General features: G+C 44.3%; 1 protein-coding gene across 1 annotated transcript in view; it reads left to right on the plus strand.

Annotated features, from left to right (window-relative positions):
- The first annotated feature begins 9,399 nt into the window (after positions 1 to 9,399).
- The window catches only part of LOC115036752 (thyrotropin-releasing hormone-degrading ectoenzyme-like), a 59,188-nt gene continuing 47,078 nt past the window's right edge, over positions 9,400 to 21,509 (plus strand). The window contains exon 1 of the mRNA XM_029495081.1: positions 9,400 to 9,510. The gene's annotated coding sequence lies outside the window, so the exon portion shown is untranslated. The remainder of the gene's footprint in view (positions 9,511 to 21,509) is intronic.

Consider the following 21,509-nt stretch of genomic DNA (forward strand, 5'->3'; position numbering starts at 1 on the left):
GAAAATATGCAAACGCACGTGTCGTTTTTACACAAGGACGAAAACATGCATGACCTTGTTTCTTCTCCTCCGATCATCTCTCCATCAGTGTAATTACAGCTCATCCATCTCGTCTGCCAGAGACTCAAGGGCAGCACTAAACACACAGATGTATTCTGCTTGTGTCTCCTTATTACTGAAGTTCATTTTAGTGAAATGCTGTTTTAATGACAAATCATATGTGGGTCATTTCTAACCATCACCAGCCTTGAACACTGTGTGTGTTTGTGTGTTTTGTGTGTCCTCAGTTAGGAATCTTTATTTTTAATCCGTTCTATTTTTTCCCAACAATAACAGAGACCAGCAGGTCCATTATTATTATTTCACCTTCGTCTCAGAGGTAGATAAAAGAAAACGAAGAGGAGGGGAGATGGCCTGATCTGGCTTCAGGTGGTTCAGACTCTGCGGGCCTCTGGAGCCACATGAGGGGTCGGAGTTTATCTTCTCAGTTTGACTTAACGCTCATTAACCAAAACTAAACACTTTATCAAACAAAGATGGCTCTCACAGTTATTAGCAGCAGCAGCAAAATAAGCTCTGCTGATAAATAGCAGGACTCTAAAGATGTTAAAGGGCCATATAGTTACATCAGTGCTGCACTTTTAAATGGATCCATTAACATTCAAATATTCAGAGCTCATCTGGTCTTCATTTAAATGCACAACAGATAAAACAGGGAAAAGACTTTTTAATTTTTTTCCTTCGTAGTACAGGTCAGTTCCTGGTAAATTAAATCTGCAGACTAACCAAATTACAAGTTGCAAGATAATGACAGCAAACAAACCAACAAAAACCCATTATACACCATCATCATCAGTCCGACTGTGGAGCTGATGTTTTGGATTCAGGACGATCAGAGAGAGAGAGCAGGCGTCTTTTCAGTCTCACTGCAGGAATCCGTGAAGAAGACACGAACATTCTGATAACGCAGCCGTCACGGCGATGAAACACCTCAGTTCTCGCTTTGATAACTGTTGAATGAGCAGATTTTTCTTGCGTAAACACACGGATGAGTTTCGGTTTGTGCTGCTCCAGACCTGATAATTCACGAGGACTCCGTCACTTTGGCTGCCAGATTTGGGCTGAGCAGCGTGAAAAGGACAGAGTTGAGATGAAGTGTGCGATTGGCCTGGTTGAATAACTGTTCTTAAAAACAGGAAGTGATTCTATTTGCAGACAAAAAGGCGAGCGAGGCATGGAAGACATCCAGGAAGCAGCACATGCAAATGTTCATATTTACAAATGGCTGCTGGAAATGCTCTCTGACTCTGTTACACCATCACACTCACATTACAATCCTTGTTCCTGCCTGAAGGCAGCAGAGACGCTGCTGTCTTTTTGCAGAGCAGCTTCTTGTGACAGAAACATTAATCCTCCCATCCCTCCATCCTCCTCCTCCAAACCTCTGAAAGAAAGAGCTTTATATGACAGAAAGAAAGGAAAAAAAACATCCCTCCATCCTTTTCACAACAGCTGAAACAGCTTCATCTGACAGACATTCATCCTTCCTTCCTCCTACAAACAGCGTGAAGAAAAGCAATGCATCTGTCGGCTCTTTTGTGGAAGTGATGTAATTTACTCTGCAGACTCATCTGCTGTGTTTTACACTTAGAGATAACTTCAACCTGAGAATTAGAAGGTTGACAACGACTGAAGATAAAACTGTCATTTCCCCAAGTTCTCCGACGTCGGTGAGTCCACGTCATTCAGGGCCGAGGCTCCCTCGGTGCAACCGGGAAGTTTGTGCTTCATTTCTTGAGCAACAGAGCAACCTGTCCAAAGATCAACACCTGTCAGTGATGAGTCCTTTTTCGAAAAGAGAGCGGCCTTCCCTCCGAAGAGACTCTTTATGTTGCTGCTGAAGTGCTAATGAGGGTTAAAAAGGTCAACCAAAGTCACTGTTTGCATTTCCTGTGTGGCTTGTCTGGTACTTTCACCCTCCGTGTTACTCTGACAGTTCCATCTGTCTGTCCATCTGTCTTTGGACATTTTCCAGCTCCTGTGGGATCCCAAGATGTTTCCAGTTCAGATGGGATGTTTAGTCTCCCTGCAGTGAGTCCCTGGTCTGATCCAGGTCTCCTATCAGTGGAGGCCAGGAGGCATCAGAGATGGATGATGGTCTGTTGCTGTGTTTAGTTGGTGCCTGCAGCTTCTGATGGAGGATCTCTGGGTGGTGAAAGAAGCTCATCTCAAATAAACTGACTGTCCCTTTAATGCAGAAACTCCAGGAACGTTGATGTGTTAATGTGTTTTTTATCAGTTAACTGAACGCTCACTGTTGACACATTAAATGAGCGGATTTTGTGTGAGATGAGCTGAGTCTCACTCTGTTTCTCGGTTTAACTGCAGCAACAGTCTTCGACATTAACGGTTATTAAATATGCAAACTATGAATAAATTCTTCGGCCAGAAAATCCAGAGTTGGAGTAACAGCTGGGTTAGTGCTTAAAAACTAATTAGGTAGGTGTTAACACTTTAAAGTTAATGAAGAAAAATTGGCCTGAACTTGGAATAAAATGATATGAACACGACACAAAGGTCTGAGGATGGAGCAGATGTGTGCGTCTTTCTGATCTGAGCTGCACAAAAGGATTAACAGTGAGTTGGGACGTTTCCAGGCTTCATTGTCAACTCAGATTCCTCCGTTTTGTTCTTTCAAAGAATCTTTCTCTCTCTCCACCTCCTTCAAAACCAGCTGCTTGTCCTCCTGTTGTATTGTCTTTCTAATGCGCTCGGATCTGTGTTTCTGTAATGAGCTGCGTCCCTTCAGGGAGGATTAAAGTCTGATAGAATACAAACAAACAAACAGCGTGATGACCCACTGTGCAGCCTGGTTCGATGAAACGCTCCCCCCCCTCCTCTCGCGCACATTTGTCGTTATTCCTTCATCTTGCGTTGTGCTGTTCGTCCAGCAGCAAATCAGAGCGCTAAGTCTGAATGTGAGCAGGTTTTACACAAAATAAGACTCAGTTTAATATTTCACAGAAGATACTGATTTTAAATAGCAATAAAAACTAAAGAGACTGTCGTGCTGTATTGAAGACCATAAACTGAGCTGATAAATCAGGGAGCAGGAGGGAAATTTTCCCATAGACTTCAATGCAATCTTCTTTCTCCAACCAGTGGAGTGGCCCCCTGATGGTCAATAGACAGAATTAAGGTTCTGTAAAAGAGTCAAACTGCAGTAATGATCATAAATATTGATAGTAAAGTTGATGTTTTAACGATATTGCAGCTCTCTGCGACGTTCCGTCATGACTCTTATTATTTTTTTATTATATAACATTCATCACTTTAAAGGTGCTGCCAACTTATAACTGAATTATATCAGGGCCGTGGAAAATACTTGTTTCTGATTGGCTGCCAGAGATGATGAGGATGGGGGGGAGTTGGCGACCAACAGTGAATTGATCCTTCTACAACTTGTGTGTGTGTGTGTGTGTGTGTGTGTGTGTGTCCTGATGTCTTTTTCCATTGAGCTTCATTGTTTCCAAAAGTGTTAAAGAGACATCAGCGAGTCTCGCTGCTGTAAGGTTGACCCCGTCACAAAGAAACACATGGAGATGAATCCGCTGCTGGAAATAGTCCCCTAAAATGTACCACTTCCTGCTGTCTTCGCTGTGACGTGACTCTAACCAACTGGAAAAACATTTAAGGCTTTAGGACATCAAAGAAAATGAAATTAAAAGACATTAAAGTTCTCGCTTTAGACAGTATGAAAAAATGGGTTGATGCTGCTTAATGTGTGTGCCCGGAGAAAAGTTGGATTGTGTGGGTCACTAACAAAGTTCACCAAATGTCACATTAACATTTATAACGATAATAAAGGTCAAATTAATGCCCTGCAATGATAATATACTGATGAGCATTTTAAAACGATAAAGGTCATCTATAAAGGATTTAGATCCACCATTCACTTTAACTAAAGTTTGACAACAGAGATAATCAAGACTCGGCCAGGCGCCTCAAAGCCTCATGGGAGCTGTAGTTCAGCGGGTTGGTTTTTGTTGTCTCGTAGTTTTGTTGCAGCTTTGAGACTGATGAGAAATATTTAGTCTTTTGTGTAACGTGTCGACATCTTCTGTGTTGGTGAGTGAAGTCGTTCAGTCACAACAAGCAGCTGTGGAGCAAAGATCTTTTTTTTCTCAGAGCTTTGAGCTGTCCTCGCTGCCAGGACAAGTTTCTGAGGAAATGCTTTTCTTTAACGGGGGACACTTTGTGGTTCAGCGGATAAACCAGGTCGTCCACTAATAGGAGCATCAGCGGTTTGATTCCAGGCTTCTGAAGACACCAGAGACACACAGCCCATTTAAAATCACCCATCAGCCTTAAGGTCTTTGGAGCGCAGGAGGAAGGCAGATCACCTGGTGACCTCCAGGTAACAAAGAAGCAGCAAATATTGGAGCAGATGAAAAGACATCAAGGGCTCAAATATGAGCCGGTTTCTTTCACTTTCTGAGCGAAGAGCGGGAAAGAAAACCGATTTCTGCCACAAACAGTTGATCTCTTCTTGACACTCTGCCTTTTTTTTGGGGGGGGGTAGTGTCACCCCCTCAGGCAGCCTCATATTCCTCACAGTAAACAATGTGGAAATGGAAAAATAAAGTTGTATGATGACCATCAAAACACCCACACCTGCCATCTTATTCCATCACACAACACAACACAGCAGAGGCAGCTTCAGCTCTGCCTTCATGAATTAGTCAGCGAGCTCCTGGAGGTAGACTTTTATTTTTCCTGATACTAAAACGGGGATCAGCTGATCTGGAATCAGGAAGTGGAGGTCTGTGTTCTCCGGACTTCCTGTTGCTTGCCCAGTCTTTTCTTTTGCCAACATTGACAGAGACAGTTATCTTCTCTTTGGTTCGTGAAGCCGCCCCGCTTCATCACAGAGGCATCGTCAGTGAGAGAGATGATGTGATTGGACGGACGGACACGTGCGTGCCGCCGCAGCCACGGGTCAGCGGTGCTTTTTACAGAGGCCTGTTGATTTCAAAGTCAAGGACCCACAAATGCTGTGAGGAAGAGCGTCGGCAATGGTGCACTCACTCTGCTCGTATCTGTTGCTAAACCATCCATCAAATTAACGTGGCAACCGAGCATCCGTCAGCCCATCCATCATCCAAGGGCAGCAGACGGAGCGACAGAACGCGGCAAGTGATGTCAGGGATGAGTGGCGAGATAACAAGGAGAGAGGGGGAACGGGATATAAGGAAGGGAGGAAACAGAAGAGGAAGGGTTGACATGAATCATGAATAAAAAGGGAGTATTCTGCTTGTCATGATTGCCCAATTTCTGTTTATCGTTCAGCTCTGAATGGAAAATGTCAGTAAGGCTTTTCCCGCCTCGACTTCGACTTTATTCTGTAAGGAATAAAAGGATGTTTCAGACTCATCTGCCAGAGCAGGCGTCTGGAAACCAAACCGGTATCTGGAGTGGCAGCCGATCACCGCCGCTGTGCGCTGGTGTGGTTGTTAGCAGAGACTTTTCATTTTAAAGGCAAAATATTTGAGGTGACCATTAAAACTGCAGCATAAAACCAGACAAACATGGTTAAAGAGGAGAAGCCACAGAGTTAAATCGTCCTCACAGCAGAGAAATTATAAATAAAACATGACCTGGAAAGATCCAAAGAAAATAAACAGCAGAGAGGCATACGGAGGGATCGGGGGGGTAAATACAATCAGCCCAGTCAGGAAAAGAATAATAAAATCAGATTTTCTGCTTTTGAGAGGTTCCTTTGGGTTTACTTAAGTTAGACTTTCTCTCAGTTTCAACATTTTGGCTGGAAATCTAAATGTTTTCTCTGCTTTGCTGCTTTGATCGTACATGCAACGGCACTCATTCCCTGCTTATTTCAGACAACTTGAAAAGTTAGCTGCAGTGTAGCGATAGCGATCCAAAACTGAAGAGTAAAGTTTGTTTTCAACATTTCACGTTAATTGACCGAATTAAAAAGTGATGCCAACTCAGTTTTATTGTTGTTTCCATCGGTGATGCTAAGCTAAGCTAACTGAGCATTAGCAGATACACTCAGCCTTCACTTAGCATAAACTTAACTTGAGGACAACTGTGGTATATATTAGAAGCAGTATGTACCTGAGGGTAAGTTGTTGGATTGAAGTCTATGGGAGAATGGCCTAACGAGTTTCTGGTCTCAGACTGGAGTTGTTAAGTGTTAAATCCGATGTTCATTTTTTAAATAATGGAGGAAGTAACTGTTTTCCTTTTCAATAAACAACAGAATCGGCCAATGAATTCAGATCTGTCAGGCCTCGCTTGTTTGGAGAAGAACTGTATGTTTGATGTATTTTAATAAAATGTTTTTTGATCTGCTCCAGTTTGCTGTGATCATTTGCTGCTGCTGCCGTTTGCTGTTAATCTTCTTCACATTAAAAGCTTTCCAGCGGTTCGAGGGGAATAATCCCTTCACCTCCTCGGAAGGATTTCACTGAAATATGTGACTAAAATGTTGTTTTCATTAACAGCAGTTTAATTCAAGATGGCAAAGTGGAATCTAGTGGATTAAACGATGAATAGAAATGTTATCTCTGTTAAAAATAGACTCAGTGGAGAGTCTGGGAATAATGCAGAATATAACAGCGCAGCCACACAGATCGTTTCCTTTCGTGGCCTGCTGGCTCCGGGGACGCCAATGTGGGTCAGTCAGTCCGCCACTTTGGTCCGGAATGAAATATCTAACTTTGGGAAGAATTAGCACAGAGTTTAGTAGAGATGTTCCCTGATCTGATGCACTGTATTCACTTTCACAAATCTAGGTGCAGGCTGAGGGAGGAATCTGGTTTAAAGTCAGGCTCTCGCTCTTGTGATGGATGAGCCACCAAGTCGTGGCAGACACAGTGAATGTGTTGATACTTTGAAGTGAGAGCCTCACACACACAAACACACCCTCTGAAACGTTTCTGCTCACCTGGGAGAACAGGACTGGAAGCGTTTCAGGAATCCTCAGGAGATGATACTCTATTCAGCAGCTCTCTGCCAGTCCACCAAAAAGGAGCCGCGATTTCAAGAAAGACTCCACTTTCTGAGCAAATATTCACTCTGCTGGCTGTCGAATTCCGGGATGAGCTCCGCTGAAGGGCGGAGAATGTGGCGAACAAAAGAAGGAAGAGCTTTAAAAAGTTAGAATTTTTTTGGAAAAATGAGGAGCTGCGGAAAATGTGCAGAAAAATGAGACGAGGAGGAGCATCAATGTGATGCAGCCTTAGCATAGTTTGGCTGCTTGTGTGGTTTGTTCATTAGTATTTATTCATCAGTCTTTGTGTTTATTTGTGTCTCTTTCATCCCGACGAAGGCTGCTTTGTTTCTTTGAGTTCCCATAGACTTCAATATATTGGCTAAATACTGATAGTTTCGCTGCTGCTGCGAGCGGATTAGCTTTGTTTTGTGTTTGTTCTGATTTCACTGAGTCAGACTGAAGGTTTAGAAATCCACTCAGTTGGTGCTTTATTCTCCCAGTGGACATGAATAATCCATCTTTTCCACAGCCTTACAAAATAAAAGTCTTCTGCTGTGAAACAAAACTATAATCCAAACAATCCTTCAGTCACCGTTAACACCTGACCTTTACGTTACAGCAGCATCCGTCTGTTGTCTGATTCATTTTCACTTATTTGACATTTTCCAAACTCATTTGACAGAATAAGATAAACGTTTGGACCAGTTGTGCTCGATGAAATGTCAGTGATCGAACCTCTGGGGTCAAATCTGATAAATAGATCCGATGCTTGTCAAGATATTTGACAGAAGAAAATGTTACAAGTCGCTAAGATTCGTTCCCTGAGGACCGAATGTGATCCTGGTTCAGACATTTGTCAGAAGTTGGATTCAGGGTTCATCCTCTGCGGATCTGCGGCTGATTTCAGTTGGTGTTGGAGCCTCATAAATTCTGAGTTTAGCCTCAGATTTGTGCGATGCAGACACGCTGAAGCTGATTCGCTGTGACTGTGCGTTTTTACAGCTGCAAACACAGTTTATCAGAGCGGCAGTGAAACTGAGAGCAGAGCAGGGTGACATTACTGGGACGCCGATGTTTACCTGTGTAAACAGGCGATATGACAGAAATACAGCATGTCACTGCTCTTTCATCTGGAGGTGAAAAATGTGTGTTTGTGTTTTGTTTGTGAAGATAAGATTTCCTTTTTCAGGTGCCCCGTTGGGGGGGGGGGTGTGCAAAAAAGAGGGTCTTATCCGGAATTTGAACCTCTCACCCTGAGAGAGAAACCGTGAAACATTTGTTGCTCTTTCCTGTATGCAGGCTGATTCTGACGTATTGATCAGTGACATCATCACCAACTCTCCACCCGCCGTCAGCTGACAGCACGGATCAGACCGATCTGTCACGCAAACAGAGCAGAGGAGGCGGCCTGAACCGTCAACATCCTGCTAAAACCATCAGGATGACTGACCAGGACCCCCAGAGCACCTTAGAGATTATCCAAATCTGAGTGATGAACTAAGGCTGTCTGACTGTAACTGTTGATGTTTTGGTGTTCAGATTAACACATTCAGCATCAACTCAGCAGCTGCTGTGGCTCATTTTCTCTCACAAACTTCTCAAAGAGCTCAGATGGAGTTGGACGTCTGTCCGTCCGTCGGCCTGCTGGGAGCCAGTGAAGGGAAACGTTTCAGACAGGTCTGTGAAATCACAGACGCTCAATAACAAACACCAACGTCATATCAAGGCCTGAAAAATGCTTTCTGAAGCTCTCAAAATCCCAAAGAAGGAGGTTCTGTCTGTTATCCTGTGGAGCTGCTGCCGCCATGTGACCAGCAAGGTCGACGGCGAAGCCACTGCGGCGCCGTTGTGTGGTGCTGATTATTGATCAGAGCGGTCAGCAGTTGCAGCAGTTGTGGAGTATTTGTGATGGTTGAAGCTGCAGCTCCGATGACGGCTGAACATCTCGCTGTTTCTTTTTCTGCCTTTGGCTTTATGTAGATTTGAACATAAAACTACAGGGGGCTCCATCTTTGTGTCATCCTGATGGACTTCCTCTCTGCGTGGTCTTCAACTCGAACACCGACCTGATTCTGCTTCTTTGTTTATTTTAAAAATTATTTCTGGCTCTGCAGATTTGAATAAAAAAGTGAACCTGGTCTCTCCTTCTCTGTAGATGTTTTCACTTATTTCGTCACCAAAGGTTTTCACATATTCAGAATTCAGAAGCAAACTGTTCTAAAAAAAAAAAACAAAAGACAGGAGGATGTGATGTTTTCCGTTTCTGAATAAACAAACATTTTAATTCTGTTTTGTTTCCTCTGACTCCATATTTGTCGGACTCCTAATCCAGATTGTATTTTTTTCTCTCTGTGGTCGTCTTCAGATCCGTCTCTACGCCCGGCCGGACGCTGTTGCCAGCGGAGCGGGGGACTACGCCCTCGACATCACCAGGAGGCTCCTGGGATTCTACCAGGACTACTTTAAAGTCCAGTACTCACTGCCCAAGCTCGGTAAGTCGGCCGCCATCTTCCTCCCTGTCCTTCGGCTGGGATCCCTCGGGCACGTTTGGGTTCACTCTTGTCTGATGTTTGATTTCCTGTCAGTTTGTAAAATAGAAACGAAAAAAAAAAAAATGTTCCGCCTCCCCACCCCTTCAGTCCCCTGTGGATCGATTTTAGGAAAGAAAAGACGACGTCCCCTTCCTGGTCTGCACGTCGCAGGGAAGTCAGCCAACTCTTTGTCCTTCAAACAATTATGTTTGGGTTCATCAATTTGTTCTCATATCAGGCAGAGAAAACACTCTGTCCTCCTTTTCAGCCTGCGAGTTGGGGCATGTACAGTGTGATTAGGTCTGGGAATTGGACCTACGTCAGTTCTTCCGAGGCCGCTTGCGTTCACCCATTAAACACAGGTGCATCTGAGAGCTTATTGAGATAAAAGCTTTTCGCACAAAAGGCGTGTTTATCCTCAGCTGAGTGAGGTGTCAGAGCCGGAGCGGTCCCTTTATCCTGCTCCTGAAGTAGCTGCTTCCATAATTAATTTAAGGAAGACTGAAGAAAATCCATCTGCACTTCTGTCGGCTGTACAATTCAAGTAGCTTATTTTATTTTTCCCGCATTAGTCAGGCAGCGATGGCTGAAGTGCACTAAAGGGACTTTAGCTGAGAGGAGTTCAAGTGGCCGACGGCGTAGAAATCCAAAAAGAAACACGTGATGAAATGAGCCGTTTCATTCGGAGCGCTGCGGAAGGCACCGGCTGTCTGACCCCCGCCGGGGGACGTGACCTTTTCTCCTCTCTGTTACAGGTTTCCTGTTTGGGCAGCGTCTGCCCTGAACACATGTATTCATTGATATCCCGGTGGCTGTTTCTATGGTGATCGACCATGAGTCTGTCATGCGTTGGGCAGCTTGTCCTCCTCAGAAATGAAGCCTGATCTTCGAATTTATGGTCCAATGAAAGAGTCTTTAACTTGAATACTCCAAAATTAAAACAAAAACAGGCTTTAAATATGAAAATGTCCCTTCATAATTGAAATCAAGCTTTTGCTCCCGTTACTGTTGATGCTTGTGTCCTAAAAAGTCAAAACAAGCACATTATGAGCTTTTGTCTTCTTGTCTTGTTATTATATATGATTTATGCTGGCGGTCCGGTTCTCTCTAAATCGTGAGCCACTCGTCCCCTCGATGGGACGTTAAAAACCAAAAGCAAACCTGCTTCTGTCGACAGTCTTTGCCCTTCTCTTTGGCTTCTCCTCAGTTTTTACACTTTTCGTTCCTAAACTGAGGCGAAGGGAAGCTTCCATCCTGGATGCCCTGAAAGTGAACACGTTCGGTGTTTACGCTCCGCTCCTTCCTGTCCGGGTTAATGAATCATGTCAGAACAATCAAATTTCATCTCCCATTCTCATTCTCCTTTTTGGGTGTCATCATAATTGTTTGTGTTTTACACTCCTGTCCTGCCACAACCAATTAGCCGTGTCGCCGTGTTGCGGTGTCGCGGTGCATTTCCTCTTTCCCTCTCCACGCCCAAACAGTTTAATGTGATCACTGCAGCTCTGTATTATTTATGTCAGACACCTCCTTCCTGTCCGCATTCATCTGTCAATTTAGAAATTTTCTTTCAGTCAAACGGCTGTTTTGTTTCTCTGAACTGGGATTAGCTTTGACATTTATCTCCTGACCTTTACGCTGACATCAGCTGCATTAAGAGGTCGGCCCACGCAGAGTTCAAACTGAGGTGGAATCCGGATCAGACCAGCCAACCATGTCAGGTGAACTTGTATCACCGAGACGTTTCCTCCAGTTAGTGGAGGTTTTAGATCCACATTAAGGCTTCCCCTTATGAAGCCGTCATTTTTCAAAATGTCACAGTCTTCACGTATTCACAATCAGGCCAACCTCAGATAATATATCTGAGAGAAAAAACGAGAGCAGTCACAGAATCTAATGCTCTAAATATCCGATGTAGTCTGAGGTTGTTCTGTGCCCGTCTTGTTGGTCTGGATGTTTTGGATCCAGACGCGGGCCCTTCAGTCCTTCAGTGAACCTGCTGGACTGGAACCAGACGGACGACCAGCATATGATGGATCATATTCCAAACGCCAACTGGAGCCGATTCCCGCTCCAAGTCGACCTAAATCTGAGCCAAAGGCTGCAACAATATGCAAGACAACGCCAGCGAACGCTTGGCCCGCTGCCGTGCCAACATCAACATCCTACAGAGACAGATATTTTCAACTTTTCTGATGTGCTGCAGGAATCTTTGCTGCTCTAATAAAATGATTATGTTATGAATCATCTTTATACAGAGGAGCTCGTGTTAGGGAGTGAATCACACGAGGAAACAAATTAAAATCAATGATACAATCTTTAGATTTCACAGCACAGATCCAGCAGTGGAGGAGAAAACAACAACTCTTCAGAGCTAGACTCAGACTTGTTGTTCAGAGTCAGGACCTCGACTCTGGATCAATATAAAATTAGACCTTAAAATCATGGCTAACACGGCGGTCACACCTCTGGGCTCCATCAGACGGGCTCACTTTATACTCGATATGATTTAGATCCAGACGAGTGAAGCGCTGATGTAAGGGGGCCCAGAGAGGCTGCTGGGAGCTGGGTCGGCGGCCCAGGATGGTTCAGTATCAGACTTCATGAACATGAAGCCAAAACCTGCAGATCCAACAGCCTGAATATTAAAGTGTCCGACTGCTTTTGTCTTTAAAACTGATACCTGGACAGGAAGTGAATGTTTAAATAACTCATCTGTTCCTGTTTTATTGACGGTTACATTAATTGAGGGCGGGGCCTGTTTGAGTGACAGCTGTGTGAGTGTATGTAGATTTAGGAGGCGGGGCCAGAAACCTGTGCCTCGGGATTCAGAGCAGGACTATTTCCCATGATGCCTTGAGCTTTGCGTGTGTGTCAGGAGTTCACACACAAAATCAATGTTCAGAAACTGAAGTGGAACAGTGATCAGGAAACTGGCTGAGTGAGGATTCTTTGTGTTGTTCCTGTGTGTGCGCCGGTGTAAATGGTTGTTTGAGGTTAATATTTGGTTTTAAGGTTCAGGATGGAGCTTAGAGGAGGAATCATGTGAACAACTGTGTGAATGTAGTAAGGTAAGAGTGTGTGTGTGTGGGGTCCCTCCGCCTCAGGGCTCCATCTGTTGTTGCATGCAGGGCATCGAGCTCCCCTGAGAGAGCGAAACAGAAATGATGAGCTGAGCTGCAGATTTAAAGGGACAGGCAGGACGCTGCTCAGGATGAGGATCCACATCAAAGTCCTTGTTCTGGTCTGGACTGCCGCCGTCCTCGCTGCCTTTAAACTGCATGAAACTTTTTCTGAAGCATAACATCTGCAGGTTGTTGGCTGTTTTGTTTTGTTTTTACGGTTAATGTTCCTGCAGCTGTGATTGATTTTCTTACAAATGACAAAAATATACAGATCCATGCTCGTGAAAAACTTGAACATGATGAAACAAACTCTAAACAGCCGAGACGAAGAATTCTACATAAAACAAAGATGCCCGAGGTTGAAATATTATTTCTGGCTGACTCTCAGTGTTGACAATCCACCGTGGACACCAAGTGGACACCAAATACAGATGATACAGCAAACTGTTTGCCAGCTCCTCAACCATCAAACAGGAATGGCAGCAAACACAAACTATCCTTCTGTGTGCTGTTTCAGTCGGTCAACGCTGAAATGCTAACGCTCTCTGCTACGACGGCTCTGAGGCATTACGTAAAAACACTCATTTCACTGATGCATCGTCTTACAGTTGTAGTCGTTGAGATCCAAAGGGTCTTCACATTAATCTGAGGGGTCGTCAGATGCTTTAAGGTGCTCTACGTCCGTTTTCCGGCGGTCACAGTCGACCATCGTAGTTTTAAGTTAGCGTTGGTCCATCGTCCTCCTACAGTGACTCACTATTCAGGTGGACTGGCTAGCTGGTTAGCGTGTTTCCTCCCGATTGGTAAATAATCAGCTGTCGATGCTTTAATGGATTCATTTTGATTATTGGACTTAGAAGAACATGAGGAATGACTCCTGGAAAAAGAAAACACAACCCAAATAAATTGAGGCGAAGTGAGAAATGTTGGATCAGTTGGTGCTCACTGAACTGAGATCAATCCAGGTTGAATCGCCTCTTAAATATTGAGCTCATGAAATGACGGATCCAGTGGAGCATCCCTTCATTCCTTCCTGCTTTCCCTACCGCCTTCTCTTCACGTTCTGCAGAAACTCCAGTCCCAGCCCGGGAGTTTATCTTTTCCCTTTTCCCCGTCATCTATTCATTCCAGGAGTGGAGATATCTAAAGGAAGCGTTAAGGGGCCTTCTGGGCTTCCGTAGATTCGTTTGAGTGTTCCAGCGGAGCAGAAATCTTGCGATGGGCTCAGGTGATCAGACTGTCAGGAGAGTTCCACTGAATATCTGAGTGTGTCTGAACGTGTGTGTGAACACGCCAAGTGGACTAATGCGTTCTGTTGAGTTCTGGCTCCATCTGGGATCCACAGAGACGCTCAGACGGCAGCGCCTGAAGTCCAACACACACTCCGACACGCACAGACACACACAGACGCACACAGAAACACACCTACAGCTCCAGCTTGTGTATCTTTTTATCTTGTCTTTTGGTCTTTCTTCCTCTTTGTCTCTCGCCCCTCTCTCCCATGCTTTCGCCTCAGGGTGACACACAACAACAGATGGACTGAACTGAAACACAAACGCTCGCACACTCACACACTCACGCACACACATAGCTGCAGGCCTGTCAGCTGTCTGCCTGCTGCTGCCTCAGTGACTCTGAGAGCTGAAATCTCTTCCAGTCCGTCGGTACGTCTGCGACTCTTCCACAGCATTTAGCATGAAAATTCAAGTCCGGGGAGGAAGGCCATGTGTGATTTTATTTTTTGTCAGACTTAGAAAAGTGAAAGATGCTGCAATAAAACCAAACACTGAAAAAGCTTTAACCCTTTAAGCATCACAGCGCTTTTACAAACTGTCCAGAACTCAAAGCTCCGAACTTTAACTGACAGTCCGATCTCCAATTCATCCGTAATTTAAAAAAAAGAAGACAAATCTGTTAGTTTCAAAAACAAACGCCGATTTAAATCTAAAGCCAATCAAAAAAGAAGTGATTTTGGTTTATGGGATCCATTTATCATGATTTTTGGCCAAATAAATTGATAAATAATAATAAATAAATCTATACCATGGAAAACAGCAAACAGCAAACAGTTTCTCTCACGATATATCTTTTTATGTGAACGTATATCGGGGCAGGACGGAAATACACCTGGAACATTCTGGGGGAATGATCCATATTTTTACAGCAATAACTGAATAAATTACCGTTTAACATGAAAAGCTTGGGTTGTAGAGAGCTTTTGAGCTTTATCAGTTAATTGTTTAGAGGCCAGAGAGGCCTCCTCAGGATGCGGAGGAGACCAAACATGGAGCTAAGAGAGGAACGCTGCCCCTGAGATTTGTTGCTGGAATGATAAAATGTTCTTGTTGTGCCTTCTAGGAACCTAAAAGATCAATTAATCCATTTCCAAGGCAGAAATTAATTTCCTGCTCATAAATAATATTTCTTACAGCAGAAGCAGCCAGAGGATGTAATTTACTCCTCCTAGCCGGCCGGTCTCTGGATGAAACCAGACCTATTAACTCGGTGGTGTGAAGCCGTAAACAGCCCAGTTATCATCCGGTTTCTGCTCGTACACAAACACGCCGAATGTTCCTCTTTCTCATAAACTGCAAGAAACGTTGAAATTAAACTCTTAAACTTTGTGTGTCAGCGACTTCTGTCATGAAATCTGGAACATTCTCATCCACGACATCTGTCCTGTCAGGAACGATCTGCTTCAGCTGACCTGGTCTGCCTGAACCGGATCACCTTTGGCCGGATGATTCACTTCTGTAAACCTCTGCAGGATTAAGGGCGTGGCCTCTTGGAGTGACAGTTGGGTTAGCATATGTTTGCAGTAAACCAGAGGTCCTATTATATTGAAGTCTATGGGAAAATGTCCCTCCTCAGTAAACTTTTTCCTGATGAGTTTATGGTCTCAGTGTCAGGAGATGGCCAAGGGGGCGGGGCTTCAGGTCCGGCCCTCTCTCCTCCTCAGCTAACCTCCTAAAATGGCCGCCACTAAATTTGAATGACTTTCTGGATGCTCATTTGTGAAGGACGGCAGAGACGACGGTGTCCTTGAAAATGTCTCCGGGATTCATGAGTCGTTTTTTGTTTTAGACGACAAATTCTCTGCTTTTCTCTTCCCATAAATCACCTGCTACTTTTTTCACCGGCAAAGAAAGAAATCTTCTCAGAGTGGAAGAAGGCTCTGTTGGAGTTTGGAAATACAAATTGAAAGAAATTAATGATGCCTCTTTTAGTGCAAACAAGTTCCTATCAGATCAGGCAGCTCTTGGTCCACCGTCCTTTAGAGTGCGATGACCCCGAAGGCTGTTTCTGTGCCGGCGGCACAAAGCCGACCGAAAATGAATAAAGATGTTATCGCCGTTATCTGCTTCCACAATAATTTATTTCCACGACCCTGACCACAGAAAGGTAATTCAGAGGTTGGTCTGCGGTTCAGAGGACAGGATGGAAGAACTGCAGGTCTCTTAGGACACCGTCTCTGTTTCAAAGCATTTTGGTAAACAGCCAGAGGTGAAGAATTTATTTCCAGCAGTGAACAAAGCCGAGCCCAAACTGTCCAAGAGAGGCGAGTTTAAGGGGATTACTGCCAAAGAGCTCGGAGGACAACAGCGTCAGATCCTCAGGAGATACGGAGGTGAACAGGTTTGATAACAGAAAGCAGAGAAGGCCTTCAGCTGAGGACGCCCGACGTTCAGGGTCAACAAGCCGATCACCGATCTGTGTCTCACTGCTGCAGTTACTAATGACAATACTGATGCATATAGAAGAGGCAATGCGGAAGGTTGTGTTGAAGTCTATGGGAAAATGTCCCTCCTGATGAATTTCTGGTCTCAGTCTGAAATACCACATGATGTTTGTTTTTTTGAATGATGGGAAATGGACCATGAACAGGGAGGGGTTTGGATCTGAATGTTGTATTTGGGGGGGAAACGCTGTAACTTTGGTGTTTTATGGACTTTCTAACTTTCACACTTTTGGTGCTGTTCGAAGATCATAGCTGGTGTTCTGATGTTTGAAACTGCTGCCAGTTGTTCACACCCACCTGTAATTTATGGCTTTATTGAAGTCGTTATTCTGTAATGATTGATTTTAATTTAAAAAACATTTTGTGGAGAACTGGAGCGGTCCAAAGGTCCAAAGGGAGGTCACAGCATCTGCATTGGGTTCTGTCTTTGACGGCGCTTTTTGCACAGAACTGCAGTCAGTGACGTGCACTCCATAATCTGCAGACACTGCAGCGAAGCGATGCTGATGCTGCGGTTTTAAAAACCACCTTTGGTCCAATTTGGACCGTCATAGACGTCTCCTCAGCTCAGCCTCCATCCTGGAAGACAGACAGAAAAGCCTTATCATCCATCACCTTTTCAAAAAGAAAGCCTGACGACTGGCGGCTTGTGGAGACTCGCCGCAGGCCCGTTGGGGGGTTGGATTAACTTTTCTGACCAAAATAATGACGGCGCTAAAGCAGCTTTCACGGATTCCTGTTCTCAGTCTGCATTTGTTGACTGACAGCACTTCAGGAGGGTTCGAAAGGTGTTTGTGGTCGGCTTGATGTTTACCTGCCAGCATCATTCAGTGACGAAGAGAGTTTCAGGACGCTGATCAGTAAAATAGGAATATCGACCTGCTCATTTTTTCTTTTTGTTTTTGTTGGTTTAGCTCACAAAAACCGCAGACTTCCCCGACCTGAGCTGTGTGTTTTTGAACTGAGCTCATTATACGACGCACACTCACACACACACACTTGCTGTATCTCTAAAAGGCCAATTTGATGAGACATTTGATCACTGTGTTGTCTGGATGAGTTAGACTCGGTTTCACAGACGGGGGGACTCGCCACGTTAACGAAGCACAAAGATCTGCAGCTCCGGTTGTTTAAGTATTGATGGATTTAAATTTGTTGAATTGAGTTTCAAACTGCGACTGCAGCACTTTGAACGGTCGAAATGATTCAGAATACAATAATATGTTATCAAGGGAACTCTGAAAACTCGGCCTGATAGTTTTTCTTTCACTTTTAATGTCATGAGCAGAGTTGAGCACGAAAACACTAAATAATTTGGACAGACGCTGAACTGAACCTGAATGTGAGCAGCGTGAAATCTTTTCCTTGATATGAAGGGGGGCTTCTTTTTCCAGATGTCTAAAATCTGGGCTTAATGTCCAGACATGTCTTCATCAGTGAGTCCCTGACTGGATTCACAGCCTTGCTGGACTCGGTTTCATCATTCAGCTTTTCAGAAAGCTCAAAGAAAAAGCTGTGAGAAAACTGAAGGTGTGTCCATTCTGGTTTGAAACGGTTTGTTTCAGAGTTGGATGAAGTTTTTTGGCTGAAATGACAACACAGTTGAGAAACCGTCTTACAGTTCGGGGATTCTCAGGTTTTACGGGTCAGCTGGTTTGACGTCTTGTGTTGAGATTTGGAAGGTTGTGCGGATGTTGTGTTGCGTCAGCTGGTAGTCTCATGATGGGCTCAAATTTCCAGCCACCTTCTGGTGTTTGAGCAGCAGGTCACTGGATGTTCTTCCTTCCACCGTCATCCATTATTCCTTTTTATGCACCAACCCAACTGAGAGCTGGTTGAGGTTTCGGGTCACAGACTGAGGTGGTGAATTGTCTGATTGGTTAGCTAAGAAATAAAGAACCCAGGATTTCAAATCGGCTCCCAAATCAAAGGCAGCAGCTGAAGCGGGAATCTGTCGGATATAAATATAAATGTATGGAATATTTTAGGATCATCAGGTGGTTTGGTCTATCAGGCGTCACGCTTCCTCGGTGGAGGGTGATTTAAATTTTTCCAAGGAGAATAATACTAGGAGAAAAAGGCTAAAAGAGGCAAAATCAATCTAATATAAAAGCAAGTGGCAGCCATTAATGGTGCATGATGGGAGGAGGCAACCTGAACATCCAATATCTCTGTTTGAAGCTGAATATTGTCTTTATGCAACAGTGATTATGAAAATGATCGCAAACATAGAGGAAGTGAAATGAACTGTGAGAATTTGTGGAAGAAATTTAAAGAAATGTTTCTAGAGAGTTTGAAGCTCCTTTGTCTCTCTCTCTCTCTCTCTCTGTGGAAGTCAGTGGAACTCGTCCGGACAGCCAGTGCAGTGATTAAATGTCCCTAATTGGTGCTTTTAAAGACAAACAAAAGACAGAGTGTGGAGCTAAAGCAGCTATTTTAGTGTCACTTCAAGACAAGAAAAAAGGGCTTCTTATGTAACACAAACACGCACACGCGTGTACACTAAAGGGTTGTGTGACTGTGTGTGACTGTGTGTGATTGTGTGTGTCAGAGTCAAAGACAGCCAGCTGAAAAACCGAACAGAAAAGAAACAAGCGAAGAACGGAGACGATGAGATGCTGAGGGACAGAAACAGATGAGAGCTTTCCAGCTGATGCACTTTGAGCATCAGAGCCGGTTCACCTGAGGAAACGCCGTTCGATTGAAGTATTGATCGATGGTCTGAGTGGATCCTTCTGTCTCAGCAGTAATGAGGCTTCATGGGGTTTACAGCTAAACTTCGGCTCGGCTCTGAAGTGCCGTGGAGTCTGGAGGAAACTCACTTTTAATGTGAGGAGCCTGAAGTGGTTGAACGTGTTTAAGGCACAAACTCACTCCGACTCTGGTCTTGGTGGTTCCTCCCTCCTGATTGGGTAGGAGGTGTGTCCTGCTGACGCTCTGGCGGTGGGCGGGGCCAGCGCTCAGGAAGCTGTAGTTGCATTCAGAGTGGAGCTGAAACGCTCCAATGTAGGTGGAGGTGTGTTTGTGTGTCTGTTTGTGTGTGTTGTGACCTTGATCCTGATGCCAGGGAGAGTTTGAGTCAACAAGCTGGCAACCAACCAACCAACCACACACACACACACACACACACACACACAAAAACTTTCTCCACCATATTTCTCTCTGTTGTGTTTCACCTCTATCATTTCCTTGAACACACCCCCTCTCAGTCTGTATTTAGAACAGAACTGCACACACACACACACACATTGAATCCAGAGTAGAGTTCGCCGGCCTCTCACCGACACAGTGACCCAACATCTGTTGCCATGGTAACGTCTCTCCCACTCTCTCCATCTCTGCATCCATCTGCTCCCCCTCTCTGCGAAATTCAAATTTTCTTTATTGGCACGCGGAGAAGAAGCCGAGCAGCAGCAGACTTTCACAATAAAACCCCCTCTTTGTGTGTAAAACCGCTTTAGGTGTTAAATCATTTAGATGACATCACACCGGCTCTAAACAGCTCAGTGTCAGCAGCACCTGCAGTGACACAATAACACAATAACAACACAACCACGGACATCCCCCTGATTTTTTTTAAGGTCATTATTTTAATTTATCTGGTGTTTTATTTTGAAGGGTTGATATCAGTCAGCCAATCAGAATAGAGGATCTGTTGTGACATGACAAAGTCCCAGAAGTCCTGACGGCTGGTTTTAAGGTTCAGTTTCTGGATCCATACAGAACCTGGACCTGTTTTAGAATCGGAGAACACATGGAGGTCTACCTGTGGACCTTAAATTTGGTTCGGACACATTTCTCATTTCCTGTCGAAGGCAGAAAAGGCCGATGAGAACTGAACCAGGTTTTTGTTAGTTCCCAAACTGGGCTCATGATCCTTTTTGGTCCTTTGGGTCCAAAGTCAGATTTATCAGAGCTTCTTATATCTGAGTCACAGCTGTTACTAACCCGACACCTGAAGAGATGGATGAGCTCTCTGAGCTCATGTAAAGTTTGCAGTAACGTGATGAATGAGACGCCGAGCCACTTGAGCGCCATTCTGCGAACAGAATCTTGGCAGGAAGTGAGAAAGACGACGAGCTCAGACTTCGATGATGCTGCATTTGCTTTGAATGGAGAGTTTTTTCAGTGCTGACAGATCAGGGACTTTATCAGCACCTCTGACGGCTGTGTTTTTTCCCATAATTCCCTCCATCGTCATGTTGAATAAACTGAGCGACGAGTCACCGGACCAAAGTCTTCCTCGTTAACTTACTTTCATAGTTGAGCTTCTTCTTTGTTTTCTGAATTGACAAAAGTTTTCGTTGTAGGTTTGTGCATCGATCAAGCTTCATTTCAGAGGAGAGCCTCTGAGTTGTTGTGCGTTGGGATAACGTAGCCGAGAAAACCATGAAATGTGTAAAAGCTAACAAATATTTGATACCAGGAGCTCCTTTAATGCCGTTCTGTGCATAGAAAACTGATATTAAATTGTCTATTTTTCATGGTGAGATTTGTTTTCTGTCGCATCTCGGGGATCAGAGTCTGCCAAAAACATCCAAATTGCTTTGTGAGATGAATCTGAGAGGTGGGGAGATAGTAAATAAAAAAGAGGAAAGGAAAGAAAAAGGCATATTTCATTGTGAAGCCTTTTTTATTTTTTCAGGACTATTAAGTATTTAAATGAAACAGTCTGAGGAGTGAACATCCGTCTCCATGAAACACATCAGTTTTAATAGCAACGATGTGAAAACTTTAAAGCCTCTCAGGCTGCAGAAGTCGTTACATTATCGTGACAGTTTAATGATCCGTATTCACCGTGGAGATGATAAGGGTCATCAATCTAACCCTTTACCTTCAGCGCTGCCATGTGTGTCCAACCGTCACACTTCCTGGTTGCTGATGTGTCATCGCGCGGTTGACCATTACCACCACTAACGGACAAATTAGGAAACATGTCAAAGACCAAATTAGTGTCTGCTGCGTTAGTGAGTCCTGGAGACGAAAAAGAAGAGCGGCAGTTTCAGAAAGTTGTCGGTTCAAATTTCAACTAATGGTTTGTCTCTTCTTTCCCTTTCTGCACACACACCGTCCCCTCGTGCGTTTTAATCAGGTCT

Source organism: Echeneis naucrates, chromosome 23 (genome assembly GCF_900963305.1).
Source record: "Echeneis naucrates chromosome 23, fEcheNa1.1, whole genome shotgun sequence".
In the NCBI taxonomy this organism is placed as follows: Eukaryota; Metazoa; Chordata; class Actinopteri; order Carangiformes; family Echeneidae; genus Echeneis; species Echeneis naucrates.